The following is a 26,536-nucleotide window of genomic DNA, read 5'->3' as shown; positions in this document are numbered from 1 at the left end:
TTGTACTACCCTTGTGAACCCCCCTGGAGAAATGCTGATCTTTGCTCAGCAATTCCTGCCCTGCGCCACCGAGAGCCAACACAAGGAAACCAGCTGGGCTCCCTTCCTGCTCTCCATTCAGCACGAGGGCAGTCTGGAAAAAAACCTGCAGACAGACGTGGGGGAGGGAGGGGACCCCTAAACAGAATCGAATCTGAGGTCACAAAGAATCCTTCTGCCCTCTAAGAGAGATACAGAGAATTCTAAGGGACCGAATTGCTTACGGCCTGTATTTTTATTACGATAAAAAGCTCAGCAATTATGTCGCTTGAAAGCTTAAAATGGGATGGAACTGTGAAGCACATGACTGCCCCTGGCTCAAGTGTTTCACAAGTCTGTGGACTCCAGCTTTCACTGGCTGAATGAGGGCAAAATACAAAAACCATTACCCAGCTCAGCAACCATAAGGCTAATTTTTATCTGCTAGTTGAAGGAAGTTGAGCTGATGCGGGTCAGAGCTATCTTTTCAGTCCCAGTAATAACAGCAGCAACCTGGAGAACAACCCCACCGCCACAGTGAATGTGGCATTCACGGTGCCTCGCACTGGACCTGCACTCCTCAAGTTATCAGTTGATCCTCAGAACAGCCTCCGGAGACAATCAGATGAAGAAAGAGAAAGAAACCAGTCCTAGAGTTTCTTTCACGCTGTCCTTACCCCAGACCTGTGTCCTGCTACTACTACCCTTTCATAGTCAATGTTCCACTCACAAAATAATACCATGTAAATGGTGACAAAATCTGAATACCAAGGAATCTGAGCTCTGGAAAAGATTCAGAAGTGGGTTTCTCATAGGAGGAATGTAAAATGTTAGTTTCAGGGAAGGAAATCTGCTGAGTTTATCAGTTAATGCAAAAAATCATTTTAACTAACTTCCAGATAGATTGGCCTTTCCACATCTCAGGTGGAAAAGCAGTCTGGGAGTTCCCGTCGTAGCGCAGTGGTTAATGAATCCGACTAGGAACCATGAGGTTGCGGGTTCGATCCCTGCCCTTGCTCAGTGGGTTAATGATCCGGCGTTGCCGTGAGCTGTGGTGTAGGTTGCAGACGCGGCTCGGATCCCGTGTTGCTGTGGCTCTGGCATAGACTGGCAGCTACAGCTCCGATTAGACCCCTAGCCTGGGAATCTCCATATGCCGCGGGAGCAGCCCAATAAATGGCAAAAAGACAAAAAAAAGAAAAAAAGAAAAAGAAAAAGCAGTCTGATAAGCAATGAGATCCTGCTGCATAGCACAGGGAACTATATCTAGTCACTTGTGAAGGAACATGATGGAGGAGAATGTGAGAAAAAGAATGTGTGTGTGTGTGTGAGAGAGAGAGAGAGACTGGGTCAGTTTGCTGTACAGTAGAAGTTGACAGAACACTGTAAATCAACTACAATGGAAAAAATAAAAATCATTAAAAAAAAAAAGAGCAATCTGTTCTCAGTCTTTCACTTCACCAAAAGCAAAAGTCTAATCCATTTCATTACAGTCATTTTACTAGGCCATCGAATAAATGGCAGGTCCTGATGGGGAGAAATCACTTTTAAAAAAACACTTCTGAGAGAGGTGGGTACAGTGAGTTGGCACTAGACCAATCCTTATCCTCTCTCAATCTCTAAGCAGCAAGGATATCATGATTTTTACATATAACGTGTATTCTTTTTTTTTCTTTTCTGGCTGCACCCGAGGTATATGGAGGTTCCCAGACCAGGGGTCTAATTGGAGCTGTAGCCACCGGCCTACACCACAGACACAACAACGAAGGATCTGAGCCATGTTTGCAACTTACACCACAGACCAAGGCAACACCAGATCCTTAACCCACTGAATGAGACCAGGGATCGAACCCACAACCCCATGGTTAGTAGTCGGATCCATTTCTGCTAAGCCATGACAGGAACTCCTATAACGTGTTTTTGTTTTTTTTTGTTTTTGTTTTTTTTTGTCTTTTTTTTATATTTTCTGGGGCCTCACCCACAGCATATGGCGTTCCCAGGCTAGGGGTCTAATCAGAGCTGTAGCCACCGGCCTACACCACAGCCACAGCAACACCAGATCCGAGCCGAGTCTGTGACCTACACCACACAGCTGATGGCAACGCCAGATCTTTAACCCACTGAGCAAGGCCAGGGATCAAACCCACAACCTCATGGTTCCTAATTGGATTTGTTAACCACTAAGCCACGACGGGAACTCCTACATGTTATCTGATCTCTCATTAGATCAGATAACATCTTGGCCCATACTGATTACCTTCACCTAGTAATGATTAAATCTGGTTGGTCCTGCTGAATGCCCAGACACCAATTAGCCAGACCAACTAAGTGCAGGAAATCTTATATCAGGGCAGCATCTTCATTTCCATCTGACTATGTTGTTCCTTCCTTGGTCTTGACCTTTGAAAATAGGAATAAATGCCCATAAGTGGTGCTAAGGCCAAAAGAATGGGCCCAATATTCATCAAGTCTGGGGGAGGGAGGGAATCTGTGTACCATGTGTTAGGGTGACTTCTGCTACCAGCTCACATTTTTTTACTTGCTTCACAGCTTTTTGGGTCTGTACCTGTAATGTAATGTGGCAGACCTATCCCGGGTGTGTCAAAAACTCAATGACCCCAAAGAACACTAAGACAAGTAAAACAAGGAGAAACCACCAGAGATGCTGCTTCCTGACTCTGACCCTTGCAGAAATCTGGGTGATCTGTGCATCCAGAGCAAACCCAATAAAAAGTCAAAGCCATATACTATGGAATTTAACACAACCCTCCCAAAGGCTGGCACTTGCCACAGCACGATGACATTTTCATCAGTAAATGCAGTTATGCTGGTCATGTTCTGTGTACACTGGAAAAGATACAATCACTATTTTTCAATGATTTTGGGTATTTCCAATTATTTCAGTCTTTTAGTGAACTTCTTTTCTTTCTTCCATTTTTTTTTTCTTTCATGTCAACCTCTGTTAGGGATACCACAGAGGATGCATCCTGCATTCACATGTCTATTGGCAGCTATTGAATTTATCCTCCATAGCCCATGAAGGACAGAACCCTCACATTATTTTGGAGTGAACCAAAAGATCCTAAGCCTAAAGCCACTGGAGACCAAATTTTACTCTCAAATCTCAAACAGGTTTCCAAAGCACATTGGAAAACTGCTTTGCATAGCAGCAAAGTCAGGCATGTTTTCAACTCAGCCTGGAGGAAAGACATTGCTGGGATATACTAAATAGTTACTGACTTAGAACCCACTTTTTCTTTAAGATTGCAAATATTCCTAGCAGGGCAAGCCTGGATTTCTCATTAGACCTTCAGAAAGCAGCAGCCATCCGTCGCCGTCTTTTCAAAGGTGGAATTAAATGGCTTGTGTACATCTATAGGGTTTCTGTGTTTGATCCTAGATTATGTTTTCACTAAGGTTAGGGGTTAGAGTTTTGACAGATGTGACTAGGATCTAATTGGCCCATTTTATCTGTCCTTTGCTCCACATGCATAGCCTATCGACAGCCAAATTTGTGAAATGTCTCAACTTTGATACCAACCAATGAGGGGTGGGTAGAATGCGGATTTGAATGCTCACTTAGGTTTCAGTTTTAGTTTCAGAGTCAGTATGAAATCCACGGCAGCATCTGTGACAGGAAATAAGGTTATTCCGCTCTGTCACCATTTCATTCCAGCTGGGTTGCAGTTTCTTTTCTCTTTCACTTTTCCCCTCCTTAAGCTTTTACTGGCCTTTCCACTTTCTCCATTTTTTTCATTGCCACTGCTTGACCTTGCTATTTCCAATAAACCAAAGTGGAAACTGAATGAGAGTGTCTTGGATTCACACCTCTTAGTGAGAAGAGCAATTGTGCAAATATATGATTCAACATCCCTGACTTCTTAGTTGAGGGAGTCAACAGGCCAATTTCTGACTTAACTGCAAAGAGAGGGCAAACTTTCAGGGATATGACAGGTTACTGAAACCCCACCCAACCCCACCCAGCACTGGAGGGATGGGGAAGTCTCCAGCCTTTTACTTATTGAGCCTAATCATCATGCCAGGTGTGTACGAGGTGGGGCAAAATAAAGATAAATAAGCATGTGTCCTCCTTTAATCAGTCTTCGTGCTGGGAGTTCTCAACCCAAACAACAGAGAAGCCCACAATCATTTGAAGAGAAAGAGATATACTTCAAAATGATAGGATAAGTATTAGAAGACAGATATGCACAAGGGCGTTACCTTGAGAGCTCTGTGAGGAAAGAATTCCCCATTCACTGAAGCTCAGAGCAGTTAAGTGACTCACCCAAGGTCACACAGCAGAATGCAAATTTGAAAATAGGTCTCTAACTCAAAACAGAGCTTCCCTTTCCATTCTATAATGGCCTTTCACAATTTTCACAGACCTGTGCCTATGCTAATTTGGCTTTGTAACTTCAATGTTTAAAGAAAAACACTTAGCTCTTTGTACTCAGGTAGCAGGACCAGAAGGGTTATCTGAAAAGTCTGCTTTCTAATCTGTGCTTCCTTATCTACCAAAGCTGGGAGTCTGCTTCTTCCCGCCGCCCTCATGATCCACTCTGCCAGCTCCTCTCCATTCTCCGATGCCTCTCACACTTCCCCAGGCCTGCCCTCCCAGAGCTAAATAATTATTCCACTATTGCTACAAAGTGGCAGAAAAGAGAAGCAAAAAATTGACACTGCCAGTTCGCTCACTTCTTATTCACATACGTACATTTTTGCTACAAAACTATGATGATCTGGAAGCCTAATTATTTTTTGAAGACTTCCTTTAAAGCAACATATGGACCCTATTACAGTACTCACTGACTTCTTTTGCCTCTGCTCTGGAGGGCGATGGGTTTATGATTTACAGCTCAAGTGAATGCAGTGCTCAGGTTCATTGCTCCAATTTGATTACAGCTGACACAGATTCTGGACACCAGACAGATTTTCATTATTATTAACCTCATTGTGGACTGAAAAATGACGTGCACGCTGCACACGGAAGGAATTCAGCTTAAGCAGACTCAGAGCTTCCGTGCACTCACTGCATCTCCCCTCTTCCATGTGGACACAAAGCAAGTGCAGGGTTTCACTTTTTTATCCTTTTGTATGTCCTGGAAAGGAATTTCAGGCTAGTTGCTTTGTGAGTATAACATCAGCCGGAGGGTGAAATATAGCAAAATCAGGTCCAAATAGTTTTGAGATCTTACCTGAGAAATAAGCGTATTGATTAAGTCTGCCTAGAAATCTGTCCGTGGGCTGCCTGTGTGAAGGTTGATTAAATCTCTCTGCTTCCCCGGCGCAGACCCCCAGAGTGGCTTGGATGTATTCCAGTTGCACTGAAACCAAAGCACCTCTGATTTGAACCCAGCCAAAACCCAGAGTGGGACTTGAACCCACGGTTTTTTAAATTAGAATCATTCACCTGGTGTCTGGACGTACTGAAGCTCAAGTTGTTTGTGTCTGAGCGCGGAAGGAATTCAGCAAGAGACGAAGTGATCGGCAAGAAATATATTTATTAAGATAGGAAGCTTGCGAGGCTTACAAACGGGCAGGGAGGAGGCTCTGCCCGCTACATTTTTGTGATTCAAGGCAAGTGGGGGAGAGGGAGAGACTGCCTTCTTCCCCATTCTCTGAGTAGACTAGGAGACGGCAGGCTTACATCACTACCTACTCCTTCGTATTGGGTAGGACAGTACTTGACCCTATGCGGTCAAACTAGGACTGTCATTCAAATCGGCAGAAGGGTGGTGACGTGTGCTAGAATACGTCAGTCTTCTCAGGTTTCCATATAAAAAGGGTGTCCTTCTTTGGAATGTCATCTTTCCCCTAAATTCCTGTCCTTGGTCCTCGGGTTCATTATCTTGCTGAACTTGAATGCAGGCCTCATTTTATCTTTCGCTTAATGGCCTGAGGCATCGCTTGTGCTTTTATTTACAGTTTTATAGTTCAGCAAGCCTGCTCGTTCTGACATTTAGGGCCGCACCCGCAGCATATGGAAGTTCCCAGGCTAGGGGTCGAATCGGAGCTACAGCTGCCGGCCTACACCACAGCCACAGCAACATGGGATCCGAGCCGCGTCTGTGACCTATGCCACAGCTGAGGGCAACTCGGGATCCTTAACCCACTGAGCGAGGCCAGGGATCAAACCCACACCCTCATGGATACTAGTCGGATTTCCACTGAGCCACAGTGAGAACCCCCTCCGACAGCTTTCCTGAGTGATCCTGAGCTTGCAGTGGTCTCCCAAAGTCCCTCAGGTTTCCCTTTCTACGGTCTGTCTCCTCCTGGGCCGTCTGCCACTGCCTGTGTAACTCTCCTACTCTACCCCTATCACTACCAGACCAATTAGCCAAGAAAAAGTTCTGCATCCTCCACATTCAAGTCTGGTAACACCTGCCTTCCATGCAAAATAGGTCCCACAGAGCCAAAGAGGAAGTGGAAATAGAAAGGCAACACTTTCAACGCCCTGGAGCAGCACATGGGCAATGATATCAGTTTTGCTTCTAAGTGTCCCGGTGCTTTAGTTTGAGTCTTTGTGCCAACCTAACACCGTCACTCTCCTTTTCCCCATCATCTTAGGGAGAAGAGGTAGTGAAGCGAGCCAAAAACTCTGCCCTGATCCTCTCTGCTGAACCAGACCATGCAAGCACCATCCTCCGGGTCCAGATTGGAAGTTTTAGCAGAGAACCCTTGTGTCTTGGTCTTAGCTAGTTTTGTCTTTTGTCTTTTTTTTGTTGTTGTTGTTGCTATTTCTTGGGCCGCTCCCGCGGCATATGGAGGTTCCCAGGCTAGGCGTTGAATCAGAGCTGTAGCCACCGGCCTACGCCAGAGCCACAGCAATGCGGGATCCGAGCCGCGTCTGCAACCTACACCACAGCTCACGGCAACGCTGGATCGTTAACCCACTGAGCAAGGGCAGGGACCGAACCCGCAACCTCATGGTTCCTAGTCGGATTCGTTAACCACTGCGCCACCGAGGGAACTCCTGGTCTTAGCTAGTTTTTAGGGAGGGAGAGTTTTATACCACCGCCAAAGTTTGTGTCAATCGTTTGATCTTGCTTCATTTGAACTATAAGAACATCTATGGCAATGCACCACAGATGTAAAGAAAGTTTCACAGATAGCACTTTTTTTTTTTTTTTTCTTAATGGCTGCACCTGCAGCATATGGAGGTTCCCAAGCTAGGGGTCTAATCGGACCTGTAGCTGCTGGCCTACACCACAGCCACAGCAACGCCAGATCTGAGCCGCATCTGCAATCCACACCACAGCTCACGGCAACATCAGATCCCCAACCCACTGAGCGAGGCCAGGGATCGAACCTGAAACCTCATGGTTCCTTAGTCGGATTCATTTCTGCTGTGCCACGATGGGAACTCCCACAAATATTACTTATAGTTGAGTAATAATTTTAATACCTAGTCCAGAAAGGAAAAAAAAATCCAGAAAGAAAGAAGGAGAAGGAAGGGTCAGTGAGACTTCCTCAAGGTCAAGAAAATCCATCACCTCACCTCTCTACTCCACAACCTTGCAGGCAGGCCTGACAACGGCTTTCCTACCCCAATGAATCTCAAGTGAGCTGCACACTCCCAACTTGGTACCCAAGATTGGGTACTGGCATGCAGGGAAAAATTATAACTTTGATTTATATGCTTATTTCCTCTCATCTGCTTTATTTCTGTTTGGTATGTTTTATAGTGCCTATAAATGTTAGAATAATGGCTCATGTATATAATTTATAAATAATTGTATATACTTTGGAGGAAGAGTCAACCAAAACACTTTCAAAATCACTGTTTTCCACAATAAAGTAACCACTACCCACACTTTTAAACTCACTATAGAATCCTTCTCTTCCTCATGGATTTCCTGTATCCATTGCTGGTGAGATATAAACTTTCTTGTTTAGGTGATACAAACTTTAACACGTCACAAAGTGGACAGTCTCTTTTCAGAGAACTGCAGAATGAGACAAAAGGCAAGAAACTTTTATAGGATAAAGAATTAATAAGGCTACAAACAATAAGTGCTGGAGAGGGTGTGGAAAAAAAGGAACCCTATTACACTGTTGGTAGGATTTTAAATTGGTGCAACCACTGTGGAAAACAGTATGGAGATTCCTTGGAAAACTAAAAATAGAACTGCCATTTGATACAGCAATCCCACCCCTGGGCATCTATCCAGAGAAAACCATGACTCGCAAAGACACATGTACTCACTCCAATGTTCGTTGCAGCACTATTTGCAATAGCCAAGACATGGAGACAACCTAAATGTCCATCGACAGAGGAGTGGATCAAGAAGATGTGGTCCATATACATAAGGGAATATTACTCAGCCATTAAAAGGAATGAAATACTGGCATTTTTAGCAACATGGATGGACCCAGAAAGTATCATGCTGAGTGAAGTCAGCCATACAATGAGACACCAATATCAAATGCTTTCACTGACATGTGGAATCTGAAAAAAGGACAGACTGAACTTCTTTGCAGAACAGATACTGACTTACAGACTTTGAAAAATGTATGGTCTCCAAAGGAGAGAGTTTGGGGGGTTGGGGGGATGCCCTGGGGTTGTGGGATGGAAATCCTATAAAATTGGATTGTGATGATCATTGTACAACTAGAAATGTAATAAATTCATTGAGTAAAAAAAAAGAAATAAGTAATAAGGAAGAGACAAATAGAAAATATCAGATTGACTGGGGCCACATAGCCAACCTTATTTGGGGTGGGAAGGCCCAGAGTGGGCTTGGCATACGGGGACTGGCTGACTGAATACAGTTAAACTGCATTTCTGGTCAAAAAGAGCATTTACGGGGACACAAAAGTTATCTAAGTTTCAGTCTGATGACCTGGCAACCCAGGCAGCAGCAGTCCCCTCTTGGGCTGAGAGATTTATTTCAACACCATCCACCCAGATACCCAAGCTAGCAAGAGTCATCCTCAACTGCTCCCTGTCACTAAGCTTCTTATCCTAGGGGTCATCAAGTCCCACTGATTACTTCCTTGAGGGCATCATCAGTACCTTCTCTATATTCCAGCCACCACCTTGATGCATACTTTCAGCATCTCTAGGTTGAACTACTGCAATAGCCAAGTTAGAGACTCTCTGCCCTCGACTCGTGCTGGTCATCCTCCGTATCATCGCCAGAGCAGCCTTCCTAAAAACCTTTAGGCCACTGGCCTTCTTAGGAACCCGTAAGAGGAAGGCACCACCGCAGGAGAGAGTTCAAGGTTCTCAACAAGCATGCCACTGTCTGGCTGTATCCTGACTTACAAGTCGTATATCCCCCTCTGCCCTACTCCAGTTCCCAAACTCTCTCCAGCATTACTGGACTTCTCACCTTTCCTAAACGCTGCACTTTCTTGTCTTTGTTTATGGACTGCTTCTACCCCAGATACCTTTACCCTGCCCTCTTCTTTGTCTTTGTTACAGCAGCTTAGTCTATGCCTTCCCTAATACACTATCACCTGCTTAAGCACATACATGCCTGACACTGTAATACATTATCTCATGGCACCCTATTTTGGCTCTCATTTGACATAAAGAGTAAGCAGCAGACCCAAGATTCCAATCTATATCTGTCTGGTTCCAAAGCATATAACCTTAACCACTGGGCATTACATTGGGCGGGGGGAGGGGGGGGTATTACATTTTAAAAGCAAATGCAAATGTCACCTCCTGGTGACAAACCCATTGGAGAGTTAAATGCTCTCCCCATGTAAGTCGTTCATATTCCTATCACAGAATTTATAATACTGTGCTTTAGTTTGCAGCCTAGTAGACTGTGAGCCCTTAGAGGTTAAGGACTATTTGTATTCACCTTTACATGTTGGATACCTAGGACATGCTGGCACATATAAGTAAATACCTGTCGAAAATATCAACTCACAAATGTTTTTCCTCATTACTCATTTTTCCCCTCAACTCCCTATGTTCCATCACAGCTTTAATATAAATGCAAAAGTCACAGGAATGTCTGACACGATACCCAATACTAAAAAGGCTTCACATAATGGAGACAGTGTCAACACCTTTATAAAGTTTCCCTGCACTGACTCCAAGACCTTGCCCTCAAAAACGGAGCAGCAGCTACACACAAGGACAATTTTAATATGGCCTGATTTACTTATCTCACCTTTTGACAAGTGTATGCACTCCAGTTATCTACACTAAAATCAAAATAATAGACGTTTCCATCACCCCCAGAGCTCATTCCCTTAACCCTCTTCCTAGGTGATCTCACTCTATCACTGTATTCTGGGAACCAAGGACCTGCTTTGTATAGATTCATGGCATATTCTTCTTTTCTGGAGTTTCAATACACTGACTAGCATACAATGTCTACACCTTTGTGCCCAACTTCTTTAATTTAACCACACATTTTCAAATTGATCCATGTTGTTGTGTGTCTTCGTAGTTCATTCGTTTTTATTGCTGAAGGGTATTCCAGTGTTAAATATGCTGACATTCTCCTGTGGAGGGACATTCGTGTCGTTCTCAGTTTGGGTTACATTAAATAAACATGAGAGGAACATTCGTGAACAACTCTTTAAGTGGACACATGCCTTCATTTTTCTTGTATAAATACAAGAGTCAATTGCTTGATCCTATGGTAAACATATGTTTACCTTTAAAGGAAACTGCCAAAACTATTTTCCAAAGTTGTCGTGAAATTTACATTCCCATCAGCAGGGTATGAGAGTGCCAGGTGCATCCCAGTCTCACCAACAGCTGGTATTGTCGCTCGTTTTAATTGTGCCCACTTTAATGTTCTAACGGATGTGTAGTGATACCACATTACAGTTTTAATTTTCATTTCTTTAATGATGAATGACATTCTTTGTCAGATATATATTGATAATATTTTCTCCCAGACTGAGGCTTGCCTTTACATTTGCATTTTCTTATTGGTATAAGGAACATAAGTTTTAAATTTTAATGCAGCCCAATTCAAGAAATAGATTTATTAAGATAGGATGCCTGTGAGAGATGCAAGCGGGCAGGCAAGGAGGCGCTGCCCAAGTCGAACATTTTATGTTCATGCTTTTGTGTGCTATCCAAGTAATTTTTGTCTACCCGAAGCTCACAAAGTTTATTCTAGAAGTTTTACAGTTTTAGCATTTACATTTAGGACCATGAGCCATTTCAAGTTAATTTTAGTATGAGGTAAAGTAAGGGTTGAGGTTCATTTTTTTCTATCTTGATAATAAGATGTTCCAGACCATTTTTTGAAAAAGTAATTCTCTGCATTTTGAATTACCATAACATCTTTGTTGAAAATCAATTGACCATACATATGTGAGCCTGTTTCTGGACTCTCTATTATGTTTCATTGATCTATGTGCCTAAACTTATCCTAATAACACACTGTTTTGATTCTGTAGCAAGTGTGAGTCCTGTAACTTTATTCTTTTTCAAAAAAATTTTGGCTCTTCCAGGCATTTAGATGTCCACATAAATTTTAGAATTAGCTTTGAATTTTCTATAAGAAAGTCTGCTGGGACATTTACTGGAATTTTATTGAATCTATAAATCATTTTGGAGAAAAGTGACATTTTAATCATACTGACTCATAACAATAATTGATTTCATTGAAATCACCTGGAGAGAATTGAAATTATAACAATATTCAGTCATCCAAGCTATAAACATGGTAAATCAGTCCATTTAGGTCTTCATTAATTTCACACAGAAATGTTTCTAATTTTCAGAGTAGAGGTTTTATGTATTTCATGTTTGGGGGTGCTATTGCAAATGATATTGTCTTAGTTATTATTCTAATTTCTATTTGTTTATTGCTAATATATAGAAATACAACTGACTTTTGCACACTGATTTTGTATCCTGAAACTTCACTAAAATCACTGATTCGTTCTACAAGTTGTAGGGTTTTTTGATAAATGTGTGTTGATTTGCCGCATGTTTGATCATGTTATCTGTGAAAAAAGATAGTTTTACTGGTAGCTTTCCAATTTGCATACTTTTTATTTCTTTTCCTTGTCTTACTGCACCAGCAAGAATGTCCAGTTGAATACAGTGGAAAGAGTGAACATCTTTGTCTTATTCTTGATCTCCAGGCAAAAGGAATTCAGGTTTCACCATTAAGTAATATGTCACCAATAGGATTTCCTTTAAAAGCTTTATTGAAGTATAATTCACAGCCCACAAAATTCAACCATTTAAAGTACATAATTCAGTAACTTTAGTATATTCACAGAGAGGGGCAATCATCAGCTTTTCAACCAGATTGAGGAGGTTCCCTTTAATTTTTGCTTTGCTGGGAAATTATTATAGTGGATGATGCTGAATTTTTTCAAATGCTTTTCTTGCATCAATTGAAAGGACCATACAGATTTTCTTCTCTATTGAGATAATAAGATGAACTATGTTAACAGATTTTTAATGTTAATCAACTTTCCAGTCCTGGGATAAACACCACTTGGTCACGGTGTGTTACGATTTTTATGTATTTCATTTTTGTTTTGATGATATTTTGATCCATGTTCATGAGGAATATTGGCCTTAGTTGCCTTTTCTTATAATATTTTTCCGGGCTTTGATATCAGGATAATGCTGACCTTATAAAATGAGTCGAGAAGAGTTTCTTCTGCTATATTTTCAAAATGAATTTATGTAGGGTTAGTGTTATTTCTACCTTGAATATTTTTCATACAATTCACCAGTTAAGACATGTAGGTCCACAAGTTTCTTTGTTAGAAGGTTTCTAATAATGATTTTTATTGACATTCAGGTTTTCTATTAATTTTTGAATGGTTTTGACTGTCTTTCAAGGAATTTGTCCATTTCATACAGGTTGTTGAGTCCATTGGCATCGACTAATAACATTCTGTTAGTTACCCTCATAATGTGTGAGGATCTTAGAGATATTTCCTTTTTCATTATTGGTATTGGTAATATTTATATCCTTTTGTTTTTTCATCAATACAAAGATTTATTTATTATGTTGATCTTTTCAAAGAATTAGCTTTTGATTTCATTGATGTTCTTTATTTTTTTTCTGTTTTCTATTTCATTGATTTATTATTTGTTTCCTACTAATTTGGGATTTAATATGCTCCTATATTTCTAGCTTAAGGTGGAAGCTTATATTGTTGCTTGTAGAGTTTTATCCTTTTCTAATGTAAACTTTTAAACTTTTCCCTTTAAGTTATACTTCATAAATTTTGATAACATATGTATTCTTTTCATTCAGTCCAAAATATTTTCTTTCTATGTGATTTCTTCTTTGAATCATGCATTATTTAGAAGTGGGCTGCTTAATTTCCAAATGTTTTAGGATTTTCCAGATTTTTTTCCATTACTTATTTCTAATTTAATTCCTTGTCATCAGAGAACATACTACACACGATTTCAATCATTTTAAATTTCTAGAGACTTGTTTACCAGCTGGACATATGCTTCACCTTAGTAAATATTCCATGTGTACTAGAAAAGAATGTGTATTTTGCATTTGTTGAATGGAGTGTTCTATAAATTTCAGTTAGTGCAAGCTGGTTGTAATGTTTAAATCTTCCATATCCCTAGTTATTTTCTGTCTGTTTAATCTATCAGTTACTGAAGGGAGTGCTGATATCTGCAACGATAATAATACATTTGGTTTTTCTCTTTTCAGATTTATCAGGTGCTTTATGCATCCTTAAGTCAATTATTAGATGGATACACACTTAAGATTATTATACTTCCTTGATTAATGGACCCCTTTATCATTGTGAAATACCTGTTTATTCTTGGTAATATTTCTTATTCTGAAAACTATTTTTTTTACCATTACTATAGCTAAAACAGCCTTATCTTTTTCTGGCCTTTCCTTTTTTAACTTGACCCCCCCCCCCAAAAAAAAGACAAAAAAATAAAAAATTCCCAGAACATATTGTTATTATTTTGCTTTAAGCAATTTTTTTGTTGTTGTTGGTCTTTTTAGGGCCACACCCATGGCATATGGAGGTTCCCAGGTTAGGGGTCTAATTGGAGCTACAGCTGCAGGCCTACACCACAGCCACAGCAACACCAGATCCAAGCTGCATCTGCAACCTACACCACTGCTCATGGCAACACCAGATCCTTAACCCACAGAGTGAGGCCAGGGATTGAACCCGCAACCTCACGGTTCCTAGTCGGATTCGCCAACCACTGAGCCACGAGGGGAACGCCAAAATATGGTATTTTTGACTTGCATGGTTTCTGAAGAAAAGTCTGTTGTAATTCTTATCTTTTTTTTTTCCTTTTGTGCATAATGTGCCTTTTCCCCCTATATCTACCTTTAAGATTTTTCTGGAATTCCCTGGTGGCTCAGGGAGTTAAGGATCAGGCATTGTCATTGCTGTGGTTTGGGCTGAAGCTGTTCTGAGGGTTCACTCCCGGGCCTGGGAAGTTCCACATGTCATGGCTGCAGCCAATCAATCAATCAATCAATCAGGAGTTCCTGTTGTGGCACTGTGGAAACTAATCTGACTAGTATCATGATCACAAAGGTTCCATCCCTGGGCTTGCTCAGTGGGTTAAGGATCCCATTGCCTACAACCGTTGCCTTGAGCTGTGGTATAGGTCGCAGACGAGGCTCAGATCCCGAGGTGCTGTGGCTGTGACTGTGGCTGGCAGCTGTAGCTCCAATTAGACCCCTAGCCTGGGAACCTCCATATGCGAAGGGTGCAGCCCTAAAAAGCAAACAGACAAACAATCAAACAAATAAATAAATTCTTTTAAAAAATATTTTTCTCTGAATCAGTAGCTTGCTGTGGTTTTATTGTGAGGTTCTTTGGCATAGTTTTCTTAATATGTATCCTGCTTATGTATGTTCATAGAGCTCCTTAGATTTTAGTTTATATTTTTTGTAAAATTTGGAAAATAGTTGGTCATTATTTCTTCAAATATTGTTTTTGTTCTTTTTTTCTTTCTCTCTTTTTCTTTTTTTTTTTTTTTTTATTTTCCCACTGTACAGCAAGGGGGTCAGGTTATCCTTACATGTATACATTACAATTACAGTTTTTCCCCCACCCTTTCTTCTGTTGCAACATGAGTATCTAAACATAGTTCTCAATGCTATTCAGCAGGATCTCCTTGTAAATCTATTCTAAGTTGTGTCTGATAAGCCCAAGCTCCCGATCCCTCCCACTCCCTCCCCCTCCCATCAGGCAGCCACAAGTCTCTTCTTCAAGTCCATGATTTTCTTTTCTGAGGAGATGTTCATTTGTGTTGGATATTAGATTCCAGTTATAAGTGATATCATATGGTATTTGTCTTTGTCTTTCTGGCTCATTTCACTAAGTATGAGATTCTCTAGTTCCATCCATGTTGCTGCAAATGGTATTATGTCATCCTTTTTTATGGCTGAGTAGTATTCCATTGTGTATATATACCACATCTTCCGAATCCAATCATCTGTCGATGGACATTTGGATTGTTTCCATGTCCTGGCTATTGTGAATAGTGCTGCAATGAACATGCGGGTGCAAGTGTCTCTTTTAAGCAGAGCTTTGTCCGGATAGATGCCCAAGAGTGGTATTGCAGGGTCATATGGAAGTTCTATGTATAGATTTCTAAGGTATCTCCAAACTGTTCTCCATAGTGGCTGCACAAGTTTACATTCCCACCAGCAGTGCAGGAGGGTTCCCTTTTCTCCACAGCCCCTCCAGCACTTGTTATTTGTGGACTTATTAATGAGGGCCATTCTGACTGGTGTGAGGTGGTATCTCACGGTAGTTTTGATTTGCATTTCTCTTATAATCAGTGATGCTGAGCATTTTTTCATGTGTTTGTTGGCCATCTGTATATCTTCCTTGGAGAAATGTCTATTTAGGTCTTTTGCCCATTTTTCCATTGATTGATTGGTTTTTTTGCTGTTGAGTTATATAAGCTGCTTATATATTCTAGAGATTAAGCCCTTGTCAGTTGCATCATTTGAAATGATTTTCTCCCATTCTGTAAGTTGTCTTTTTGTTTTCTTTTTGGTTTCCTTTGCTGTGCAAAAGCTTTTCAGTTTGATGAAGTCCCATGGGTTTATTTTTGCTCTAATTTCTATTGCTTTGGGAGACTGACCTGAGAAAATATTCATGATGTTGATGTCAGAGAGTGTTTTGCCTATGTTTTCTTCTAGGAGTTTGATGGTGTCCTGTCATATATTTAAGTCTTTCAGCCATTTGGAGTTTATTTTTGTGCATGGTGTGAGGGTGTGTTCTAGTTTCATTGCTTTGCATGCAGCTGTCCAGGTTTCCCAGCAATGCTTGCTGAATAGACTTTCTTTTTCCCATTTTATGTTCTTGCCTCCCTTGTCAAAGATTAATTGACCATAGGTGTCAGGGTTTATTTCCAGATTCTCTATTCTGTTCCATTGGTCTGTCTGTCTGTTTTGGTACCAGTACCACAATGTTTTGATGACTGTGGCTTTGTAGTATTTCTTGAAGTCTGGGAGAGTTATGCCTCCTGCTTGGTTTTTGTTTCTCAGGATTGCTTTGGCGATTCTGGGTCTTTTGTGGTTCCATATAAATGTTTGGATTGTTTGTTCTAGTTCTGTGAAAAATGTCATGGGTAATTTGATAGGGATTGCATTGAATCTGTAGATTGCTTTGGGTAGGATGGCCATTTTTACAATATTGATTTTCCCAATCCAGGAACATGGAATATCTTTCCATTTCTTTACATCTTCTTTGATTTCTTTGATTAAAGTTTTATAGTTTTCGGCATATAGGTCCTTTACCTCTTTGGTCAGGTGTATTCCGAGGTATTTGATTTTGTGGGGTGCAATTTTAAAAGGTATCGTATTTTTGTATTCCTTTTCTAATGTTTCATTGCTGGTATACAGAAATGCAACTGACTTCTGAATGTTCATCTTATATCCTGCTACTTTGCTGAATTTATGAATCAGTTCAAAGAGTTTTGGGGTTGAGTCCTTAGGGTTTTCTAGGTATAGTATCATGTCATCTGCATACAGTGACAGTTTTATCTCTTCTCTTCCTATATGGATGCCTTTTATTTCTTTTGTTTGTCTAATTGCTGTGGCTAAGACTTCCAAAACGATGTTGAAGAGCAGTGGTGAGAGTGGGCATCCCTGTCTTGTTCCAGATTTGAGTGAGAAGGCTTTCAGTTTTTCCCCATTGAGGATTATATTTGCTGTGGGTTTATCATAAATGGCTTTGATTATATTCAGGAATGTTCCCTCTATACCCACTTTGGCGAGGGTCTTGATCATGAATGGATGTTGAACTTTGTCAAATGCTTTTTCTGCGTCTATTGAGATGATCATATGATTTTTGACTTTTTTTTTGTTAATGTGGTGTATGATGCTGATTGATTTGCGTATGTTGAACCATCCTTGTGAACCTGGGATGAACCCAACCTGGTCATGGTGTATAATTTTTTTGATATGTTGTTGGATTCGGTTGGCTAAGATTTTGTTGAGAATTTTTGCATCTATATTCATCAATGATATTGGGCGATAGTTTTCTTTTTTGGTGGTATCTCTGTCTGGTTTTGGAATGAGGGTGATGGTGGCCTCATAGAATGTCTTTGGGAGTATTCCTTCTTCAACCTTTTGAAAGAGTTTAAGGAGGATGGGCACCAATTCCTCTTTATATATTTGATAAAATTCACCTGTGAAGCCATCTGGTCCTGGACTTTTATTTGTAGGGAGTGATTTTATGACCTCTTCAATTTCATTTCTAGTGATCGGTCTGTTCAGTTGGTCTGTTTCTGCTTGATTCAGTTTTGGCAGGCTGTAAGATTCTAGAAAATTGTCCATTTCTTCCAGATTGTCAAACTTGTTGCCATACAGTTGTTCATAGTATTCTCTTATAGTTTTTTGTATTTCTGCTGTATCCGTTGTGATTTCTCCTTTTTCATTTATAATTTTGGTGATTTGGGTTCTTTCTCTCCTCTTTTTAGTGAGTCTGGCCAGGGGTTTGTCAATTTTGTTCACCTTTTCAAAGAACCAGCTCTTGGTTTTATTAATTTTCTCTATTGTTTTTTGAGTCTCTATTTTATTGATTTCTTCTTTGATCTTTATAATTTCCTTCCTTCTGCTGACTTTAGGACTTTTTTGTTCTTCTTTTTCTAATTCGTTTAGGTGGAGGGTTAAGTTGTCAATTTGGGATCTTTCTTCTTTTTTGAGAAAGGCCTGTATTGCTATAAATTTCCCTCTGAGCACTGCTTTCGCAGCATCCCATAGATTTTGAGAGGTTGTGTCTTCATTATCATTTGTTTCAAGGTAGTTTTTAATTTCCTTCTTGATTTCCTCATTGACCCATTGGTTTTTTAGTAGCATGTTGTTTAGTCTCCATGTAGTAGGTTTTTTCTCTTTCCTTTTCCCATGGTTGATTTCTAATTTCATGGCATTGTGGTCAGAGAAGATACTTGAGATAATTTCTACGCTCCTAAATTTATTGAGATTCGCTTTGTGTCCCAATATGTGGTCGATTCTTGAGAATGTTCCACGAGCATTTGAGAAGAATGTGTATTCTGCTTTTTTTGGATGTAGTGTCCTGAAGATATCAATGAAGTCTAACTTTTCTATTGTTTCCTTTAGGATCTCTGTTGCTTTATTGGTTTTCTGTCTAGAGGATCTGTCCATTGATGTGAGGGGGTATTTAGGTCTCCTACTATGATTGTATTCTCATCAATATCTCCCTTTATGTCTGTTAATATTTGTTGTATGTATCTGGGTGCTCCTATATTTGGGGCATATATGTTGATGATAGTAACATCCTCTCCTTGGATGGATCCCTTAATCATTAAATAGTGTCCTTCTTTGTCTTTCTTTATGTCTTTTGTTTTAAAGTCTATTTTGTCTGATATGAGTGTTGCAACTCCTGCTTTTCTGTCATGTCTATTAGCATGAAATATTTTTCCCCACCCTTTCACTTTCAATCTATATGTATCTTTTGTCCTAAGGTGAGTTTCTTGTAGGCAGCATATTGAAGGTTTTTGCCTTTTTATCCACTCAGCCACTCTGTGTCTTTTGATCGGGGCATTCAGCCCATTGACATTTAAGGTGATAATTGATAGATGATTATTTATTGCCATTTAAACCTCGTGTTCCAGTCAGTTGATTCTATGGTTCTCCATTCTTCCTTTCTTTTTTTTTTTTTTTTTTTTTTTTTTTTTTTTTTTTTTTTTTGGTTGGATGGTCTCCTGTTATTATCTGCTTGAGTGTATTTTTTTTTTATTTTTTGCAAATGCAATATTTGGTTTTGGCTTGTGGTTGCCCTGTTTTTTAAGTATGCTAACCCCTTCCCATAATTGTGTGTTTTAGCCTGATGGTCCTGTAAGTTCAAACACTTCATTACTATATTAAAATTAAGAAGAGAGACATACAAACAAACAAAAAGGGTTATTTACTTCCTAACATCCCTTGCCCACATTTTATGGTTTTGATGACTCTTTTTTATTTTTTTCTTTTTAATTTTATTTTGTTTGAAGCATGTTCATGATTAAATCTGTATGCTGGCTTATTTGAGTGACTGCTCTCTGATTGCGGTTTCCTCAGTCCTAGTTCTTCCTCTTCTTCTTTTTTTTTTTTTTCTTTTCTTTTTTCTTCCCTTTCCTTCCTTTCTTTTTGGTTTAGAGAAGCCCTTTCAATATTTCCTTTAACCTGGGTTTTCTGTTGCTGTATTCTTTAAGTTTTTGTTTGTTGGGAAAAATTTTTATTTCCCCTTCTATTTTAAATGATATTCTTGCTGGATAGAGTATTCTAGGTTGCATATTTTTTCCTTTTAGCACTTTAAATATCTCTTGCCATTCCCTCCTGGCCTGTAGTGTTTCTGTAGAGAAATCAGCTGATATTCTTATGGGAGTTCCCTTGTAGGTAACATTCTGTTTTTCTCTTGCTGCCTTTAGGATCCTCTCTTTATCACTAACTTTTGCCATTTTTATTATGATGTGTCTTGGTGTGGGTCTGTTTGGGTTCAGTTTGTTTGGGGCTCTCTGTGCTTCTTGTATCTTGAACCCAGTATCCTTTAGATTTGGGAAGTTTCCATCGATAATTTCTTCAAATATATTTTCCATTCCCTTATCTTTTTCTACTCCTTCTGGAATTCCTATTATGCGTAGATTGGCCTGCTTTACATTATCCCATAGGTCTCTTATGTTGCTTTCTAGTTTTTTGATTCGGTTTTCTGTCTGTTGACCGGATTGAGTGATTTCCATTATTCTATCTTCCATATCACTGATTCGTTCTTCTGCATTATTCATTCTGGTTTTTACTGCCCCTAGTTCAGTTTGCATCTCTGCAAATGAATGTTCTAGTTTTTCTTGGCTCCTCCTTATATTTTCTAGTTCCTTTCTGAGGGTATCTGCATTACTGTTCATATCTTCTCTTAATTCCTTCAGTATTTTCACTATTTCTCTTTTGAACTCCAGGTCTGTCTGACTGCAGAGATCTGTTTCATTGCTGACTGTTTTAGGTGAGTTCTCCTGTTGGTTTGACTGGGGGTGGTTTCTCAGCTTCTTCATCTTGCTTGTTGTTTTCTTTCTCCTGAGGGAGTTGTACTCTCCATTATCGGGCAGTGTTTGCCTTGTCACTGCCGTGGAATATTTCCTGAGGGCTGGCGTTGTTGGTCAATCTTTTTTGAGGCAGTGTGGCTTTTCTGGAGTGTTGATGGGGCTAACAGTGTTTCTTTGAAGCAAAGGAGGACTTCCTGAGGGCAGACAGGACTGGGAGGTTCACACCACGATGGTAGCAGATTTCACTTGGTCATGCAGAGCTTGCTCTGGTGTTTTTAGGCTGTGGGGTTCTTGCAGGGGGTTGGCGGTGTTGGGCAGCTGCTCTTCAGGAGTGCAGCACCCCCTGGGGGCTGGAGCAGCTATCTGGGTCACTGAGAACCTAAGAGGCTCTTCCCTGGGGCACCCCAACTCAGAAGGACAGCCTGAGAATGTAGGCGGATCTTTTCACAGTCTGGCCAAGCTTGTTGCAGCTTTTCAGGTCTGCAGGGGCTCTTCCAGGGGGCTGGTGGTGCTGAGCAGTTATTTCACGGGAGTGGGGCACCCCCTGGGGATTGGGCGGGTAGCAGGGCCGTTGGAGACCCAAGAGGCTCCTCCCCAGGGCAGCCCGACTCAGAAAAACCATCTGAGATCTTTTCCCGACTCAGCCAGGCTTGTTGCATCTTTCTCTCTTTTTCTAAAGAGTCCAGTTTATATGTTAGTCAATCTGACATTTCCCCACAGGCTTGTTTTTGTGATTTTTAAAAACTCTGTGTGTGGGGTTCTTTACACTTAGGTTCTTCTGCAGCATCTTCAAGAGGTTCCGTTACTTTATCCTCGACGGTATCTTTTTTCATGTCACGTCTATTCCACTCTGAATCGCTTCATCAAGTGCATTTTTCATTTCAGACAGCCATGCCCTTTACCGTCTTTTTATGTTTCCCTTTTCTCTCATCATGTCCATGCTTTTCATGTAATAACTGATCATATTAAGTGTATTATAATATCTGCTATCATGTCATTGTCTGCTAGTTTTATTATCTCTGTCATTTGAGAACTTGTTGATACTGACTGATTTTTCTCCTGGCCTTGGATCACATTTTCCTGCTGTTGTTGCATGTAATTTTTTTTTTTTTTTAGGGAAGTGCCCAGGCCATGGACTGAATCAGAGATGCAGTTGCCGGCCTTTGCCACAGCTACAGCAATGCCAGATCCAAGTTGCATCTGCAACCTACACTGCAGCTCATGGCAATGCCAAATCCAGGGATTGAAACCGAGCCCTCATGGATACTAGTTGAGTTTGTTACCACTGAGCCACAACTGGAACTCCTTGTAATTTTTTATTTGATGCCAACCACTATAAATTTTTCATTGTTAAGTATTAGATTTTGTTTAATTCCTATTAAAAATGCTGGACATTGCTCTGACAGGAAATTAAGTCTCCCGAGAATTAGTCTGATTCTTTGATGCTTATTTTTAAGCTTTTAGTGTGGGTCTAGATTATCTTGTACCCCTAACACCCCAGTCCTACAAGGTCTCTACTAAACGTTTCACATGTGGAATGAGGTCTCTCTACTTTGGGTGGTAAAAACTCAAATTATTCCTGAGCCTGTGTGACCTCTAGCAATTATTCAATTTACATGTACACAAAAATATTTCTTTGCCAGAAATCTCACCGTACAATCATGCAGATTTCTATTCAGCCAAAGATTCAAGGAGACCCGTCGGCAGATTTCTGGTGCTCTTTCTTAGGGAAGCTCTGGCCAGTGCTCTGTCTCACAAATTCTAGCTGCCTCACCCCACCTAAATTCTAATCTCTGTCTTCTCAATTCATCAAAATGCAGGGTTCTGTTTGGTTTTCCCTGCTCTGTGGTCCATAAACGGTCTCAAGGGAGAAGGCCATAACAAGCACTGCATTCACAGCATTTGTTTCCCTTCTCAGAAATCACTGTGCTATGCTGGCTGTTGTCTGACAATTTTCTGGTTGTTTTTGGTGGTAGATTAAATGGTGACCCTACTCTCCCCATGGCTGGAAGTGATAGTATATGTAAATGTTTTCACTTGAAAAAGAACCACTATATTTCAAGTACCTATTATTTGAATAGCAAATCCGTATAGCATAAGACAGTTCCAAAAATACAATTTTACCAACCTATAAATCAAATGAAGAATGATATAAATCACCTAATAGTCAAAGAAACTATTAGAAAATCTTTGAACTTGTAAAAAATGCAGAGTTAGTATGCAATACAATGAAAGCCTATCAAGCAATCTAAGCATCATTTGTATACCACGAGGTACTGAATAATACAAATAACTAGTTTTAAGGAAATAAGCAGTTTCTCCTTATTTATTTGTTTGTCTGTTTGTTTATTTACTTTCTTTTTAGTGCCACACCCACAGCATATGGAAGTTCCCAGGCTAGGGGTCCAATTGGAGCTAGAGCTGCCAGCCTATACCACAACCACAGCAACGCAGGATCCGAGCCGGGTCTGCGACCTACACCACAGTTCATGGCAATGCTGGATCCTTAACCCACTGAACGAGGCCAGGGATCGAACTGCATCCTCATGGATCCTAGCTGGGTTCGTTAACCACTGAGCCACAAAGGGAATGCCAAGTAGTTTTTTAAAAACAAACAAAACAAAACACTTCATCTGATAGCGTTCAACTACCCAATGTTTTTGTTCCTGGAAAGTGTTTCTGACTAAATAATCTCTGCTCTTTTTGGTTGTTTCCACTTCTCCAAAATGTAAAGATGGCTTTCACACTAGAGTGCTGCATAGAAGATTGCCTATGACACTGGATATCTCTCTAGAAAATAAAGTCTTCTCCAAACGTCAAGACTCACAGTAATTAAGAAAAAAAAGGTCTGCACTGTGTCTTTCTTTTTATTGGAGATCGAGATTGCTCTTCCCAATCCTCGATCCCCACAATCCTTCACCACCCTTCCATACAACTAGTCCCAGCTTACACATAGAGTCATTTACAAACTCTTTTTTATAACCGGTTGCTTAGAAATTGGGATGCATTTTTAGACAAGTCGGAGACTTTTTAACGTGCTATGATGTATGTTAGAGATTCCACACTGGATCCAGGCCAACTCAGAGAGAAATCTTTTAAAGAGAGAAATAGCTAAGCATGTTCACAGCACAGTTTAATGACTACAGAGTCCTCCATTTCCCACAAATATGGAGGTACTGCCTCTTCCTCATGAACATAAAGACTGCGTTAGTCCTTGCCATGGTACTGAGGGTTGGATTAAAGGTGGCATCTCAGCAAATTGCTAGCCAACTGGCCCCAAGTTGGCCAAAGGCAAATGCACAAGCCAAACTGTCCATTAATTCTGCTCAACACCCCTGCCATACTCAACAAACTTCTTCTAGTGCCGCAAGCTCCTTGGTGCCCAGTGTCTGATTGCCCTGAGGATCCAGAGTGTATATATTGCACTGCTGACCCCGAAGCTTAAAAGAAATTCCCTGCCAGAATGACTGGGTACTATGAAGGGGAAGAAACCCTCGTCAAGTTTCTCATTCAAAAATCGCATTACTATTGAACATGGGTTACACTTCATGTAATCTTCACAAATCTGCCAGGCAGGTATTTGTATTCCTACTTTTCAGATAAAGTAAGCCTTGGAAAGGTTAAATAAGGTGCCCAAGGTCACATGAGAAGCTGCAGAGGTAGAGCCAAAATTCAGACTTCGATTCATCTGAGAGCCAAAACCGTGTTCTTAATCATAGACTCGGTTTGCAAGCCCAACTTTGGCTTTTCACAGGCTGAACTCTCCAACATCCACAATCCTTTCAAGTGAAACTATAAACTATCAAAAGAGAATGGCTAAGAGACTGGGAAAAACAGGAATAAAACTAACCCTACAATCTAGGTTCTTTCTGGGCTCATAGCATCAATAGCATCACCTTTCTTTCTTTTTTTTTTTTAATTCTTTTTAAGGCCACACCTGCAGCATAGGGAAGTTCCCAAGCTAGGGGTCAAATCAGAGCTGCAGCTGCCAGCCTACACCACAGCCACAGCAATGCCAGGCCCAAGCCGCATCTACTACCTACACCATGGCTCACAGCAATACAGGATCCTTAATCCACTGAGTGAGGCCAGGGATCGAACCCACATCCTCGTGGATACTAATTGGGTTCATTACCGCTGAGCCAGGGCAGGAACTCCTCTTTCTTCTTTCCTTCCTTTCTTTCTTTCTTTCTTTTTTCAATTGAGGTATAATTGGTATATAACGTTATATTAGTTTCAGGTGTACAACATAATGGTTTGATATTTGTATATACTGCCAAATGATCACAGTAGGTCTAGTTAGCATCTGTCACCACACATAGTTATGAATTTTTTTGCCTCTTGTGGTTAGAACTTTTAAGCTCTATTCCCTTACAAGTTTCAGAGACACAATACAGGATTATCAGCTATGCTCAGCATGTGACACATCACTTCCCCGTGACTTCTGGAAGCTTGTACCTTTTGATCCCTTTCACCCATTTCACTCACCCACTTCTGGTGACCAACAATCTGTTACCTGTACCTATGAGCTCAGCTCTGTTTTGTTTTTATTTTATCTATTTTTTTATTTTTGTTTGTTTTTTGTCTGTTTTTGTTTTGTTTTTAGTTTCCACATATTAGTGAAATCATATGGTATTTGTCTCTTTATCTGACTAACTTGGCATAATGCCCTCAAGGTCCATCCATGTTGCTGCAGATGGCAAGATTTCCTTCTTTTTCATAGCTGAGTAATATTTATTCATCCATCAATGGACACTTAGGTTGTTGCTCTATGTTGGCTATTGTAAATAATGCTACAATGAACACAGTAGTTAATATATCTTTTCAAGTTAGTGCTTCCATTTTCTTCAAATGAATACCTAGAAGTGGAATTGCTGGATCATATGGAACTGTTTTTAAATGTTTGCGGAACTTCCAGACTGTTTTTCATACCGGCTGCCCCAATTTACATCTCCACCAAGAGTGCACAGGGTTCCCTTTCCTCCACATCCTTGTCTTGTTGTTTCTTGTCTTTTCTATAACAGCCATTCTAAAGTGTGAGGTGATATCTCCTTGTGGTTTTGATTTGCATTTCCCTGATGATTAGTGACATTAAACATATTTTCATCTACCTGTTCGCCATTTGTACGTCTTCTTTGGGAAAATATCTATTCAGGTTCTCTGCTCCCCTTTTTAAAAAAATTTTATTCCCTTTTTTTGTCTTTTTTTTTTTTTTAAGGGCCGCACCAGTGGCATATGGAAGTTCCCAGGCTAGGGGTCCAATTGGAGCTAGAGCTGCCAGCCTATACCATGGCGACAGCAACGCAGGATCCAAGCCACGTCTTCGACCTACACCACAGCTCACGGCAACACTAGATCCTTGACCCACTGAGCAAGGCCAGGGATCGAACCTGCAACCTCATGGTTCCTAGTCGGATTTGTTTCTGCTGCGCCATGAAACTCCTTAATTTCTCTTCTGATAGTTCATTATTATTATACAGAAACACAACAGATTTTTGCATGTTGACTTTATATCCTACAATTTTACTGAATTTGTTTATTCTAATTTTTTGGTGAAGTCTTTAAGGTTTTCTACATATAATATCGTGTCTTCTGCCAAACAGTGACAGATTTACTTCTTCCTTTCTGAGTTAGATGCCCTTTATTTCTTTTTCATGACTAACTGTTCTGGCCAGGACCTCCAATACTATGTTAAATAAAAGTGATAAGAGTGGGCATCTTTGTCTTCTTCTTGATCTTAAAGAAAGGCTTTTAGCTTTTCACCACTGAGTAGGATGTTAGCTATGGATCTGTTATATATGGCCTATATTATGTTGGGGTACATTCCCTTTATAACGATTTTGTTGAAAGTTTTTAGCATAAATGGATGTTGAATTTCGTCAAATGCTTTTCCTGCATCTATTGAGATGACCATGTTATTTTTAACCTTAAGTTTATTAATGTATCATATTGATTGATTTGTGGATGTTGAACCATTCTTGCACCCTTGGAATAAATCCCACTTGTTCATGGTGTCATCATCTTTCTATAGGAAAAAATGACTGAGCCTGCCACTTCCTTCAGGAAGTT

General features: G+C 40.3%; 1 protein-coding gene across 4 annotated transcripts in view; it reads right to left on the bottom strand.

Moving 5' to 3' along the window:
• RGL1 (ral guanine nucleotide dissociation stimulator like 1) overlaps positions 1 to 26,536 on the bottom strand; it is a 295,309-nt gene that overhangs the window by 192,096 nt on the left and 76,677 nt on the right. For 2 of the 4 annotated variants that reach the window (XM_084977961.1, XM_084977962.1), the window contains exon 1: positions 5,214 to 5,342. The exons of the other annotated variants lie outside the window; for them this stretch is intronic. The gene's annotated coding sequence lies outside the window, so the exon portion shown is untranslated. Of the gene's footprint in view, positions 1 to 5,213; positions 5,343 to 26,536 lie in introns of those variants that run through there. 4 annotated transcript variants of the gene reach the window in all.

This window comes from Sus scrofa, chromosome 9 (assembly GCF_054392235.1).
Source record: "Sus scrofa isolate SSC_HxYL_T2T_F1_AM1 chromosome 9, Sscrofa_HxYL_maternal_Yorkshire_Landrace_v2.0, whole genome shotgun sequence".
Taxonomy (NCBI): domain Eukaryota; kingdom Metazoa; phylum Chordata; class Mammalia; order Artiodactyla; family Suidae; genus Sus; species Sus scrofa.
The sequence above is the reverse complement of the archived record's forward strand: the minus strand, read 5'-3'. Positions and strand labels throughout refer to the sequence as shown.